Source organism: Camelina sativa, chromosome 3 (genome assembly GCF_000633955.1).
Source record: "Camelina sativa cultivar DH55 chromosome 3, Cs, whole genome shotgun sequence".
In the NCBI taxonomy this organism is placed as follows: Eukaryota; Viridiplantae; Streptophyta; class Magnoliopsida; order Brassicales; family Brassicaceae; genus Camelina; species Camelina sativa.
The window spans coordinates 21,227,948-21,230,102 of record NC_025687.1 but is presented as its reverse complement, the minus strand read 5'-3'; positions in this window follow the sequence as shown (position 1 = coordinate 21,230,102).

Genomic DNA, 2,155 nt, shown 5'->3' with positions numbered 1-2,155 from the left:
CTGAAAAATAAACAGGATCATAATACTCTCCACCTCTATCGGTGCGTAACTTCTTAATCAAGTCACTATGTTGTAATTCAACCTCAGTTTTATAAACCTTGAATTTATCTAGGGCTTCATCTTTAGCATGTAATAGATAAACATAACAAAAGCGAGTATGATCATCTATGTAAGTGATCAAATACTTTTTGTTCCCTAAAGATGGTGTAGCATGCAAATCACATAGATCACTATGTACAAGTTCTAACACCTTAGAATTCCTTTCAATACTCTTAAAAGGTTTTCTAACTATCTTAGTCAACATACAAGTACTACACTTCTCTAAATTCATGTCAAAATTAGGAATTAATCCTTCTTTAGACATATCAATCATTCTTTTATAGTGTACATGACCTAATCTTAAATGCCATAGAGAAGAATCATTTTTGCTAGAACATGCCATGTAAATAGAACTCACAACTTTATTAATATTAAGCATAAACATGCCATTACAAAAATATCCAAATCCAACAAAGACACCAGCCTTAGATAAAACATACTTATCCGACTCATACACGTTTATAACCACACTTATTTAAAACACAACCGGAGACTAAGTTCTTCCTAATTCTGGGGACATGAAGTACATTATTGAGATCAATAGTTTTCCCGGAACTAAACTCCAACACCACTTTTCCACGGCCTAGGATAGGAGCGGTTGACTCGTTGCCCATATGAAGTACATAACCATCTTGAACTAGTTCATATGTCTTGAACCAGCCACGATCATTGCAAACATGTGTAGTTGCACCCGAGTCAATCCACCACGTCATTCCATCATCCTGCATATAAAATGCCTCAGAAATGTTTGATACATAATACACATGTGAATGTGAATCATTTACAAGATTCTGACCTTGATGAGTGATTTGGCCTTGGTCCTTAGACCCTTGCCCTGAACGGTTTTGTCCCATTCTGTTCTTATCCTTTGCAGCTCGACAATCACGTCTAAAGTGACCCGGCTTGTTACAGAACCAACAAACGCTCTTAAGCTTTTTGTTAGGTCCACCGTAAGTGTTGTCATTAAAGGGACGTTTCTTCCCCTTATTCTTCATCTTAGAACTCCCACCTTCCTCCATCATATTGATTGAAGAAGGTTCAGCCTCTTTGGGTTTTCCACCCTCTTGCACCCTTAGAGATTCCTCTATGCGCAAATGGCTACCAAGTTGTACAAGAGACAACTCTTCCTTTTTGTGTTTTAACATGCGCCTAAAATCCTTCCATGAAGGCGGCAACTTGTCGATGATACTCGACATCGAGATGGATTCATCCATCTTCATGCCGTGTTGAGCGAATTGCCCTAGGATGCAAAGCAATTCATTGTATTGCTCCATAACAGGCCTTGAATCAGACATCTTGTAATTATTAAAATTACTAACAAGGAACTTCTTACTACAAGCATCCTCAGCCATGTACTTTGATTCCAACGCATCCCATAGTTCCTTTGCGGATTAGACATTTTGATAAACATCAAAGAGAGGATCAGACATACCATTAAGAATGTGGCCACGACATATGTAGTCATCGTTCTCCCACTTAAGTTGCTTCCTTGTCTCCTCCACAAAATACTTCTCTGCATTCTCCGTCACGGTAGGCATTGGCATGCTTAGAACATGCACCACATTGAGTGTGGTGAGAAGGAAATGCATCTTCTTCTGCCATCTTCGAAATTCCACTCCTTCGAACTTATCCAACTTGCCAAACTTTGAAGTCATCTCACGCACCAATGCACTTGTCATAGTTCACCAAAAATTACTCGTTAAGAATGTTGTAAAAGCGGTGTAACTCCGGATCGTAACGTACGGTGAACTTGGATAATGATTGAAATATGCACAAGTGTACTTTCCTTAAAGAGTATTTCGACCCTTCTCTCAAGCCTAGGGTTACATGAAATCTCTTGTAGGATATGACAATCAAAGTTTTCTCTCTTATTCTAGGCTAAAATTCAAGAGAAACAAATAGAGATTTTGTGTTTTGTTTTTGTGTTTGTCACCAAAGTTTTTCTCAAATTTTTGTGAATCTGATTTTTCTCTCACGGTTTCTCTTCTTCTTCTTTGAATAAGTGTGACCATTCACTCAAGCATTACAATGGTTAATAATATAACCGTTTAATAAC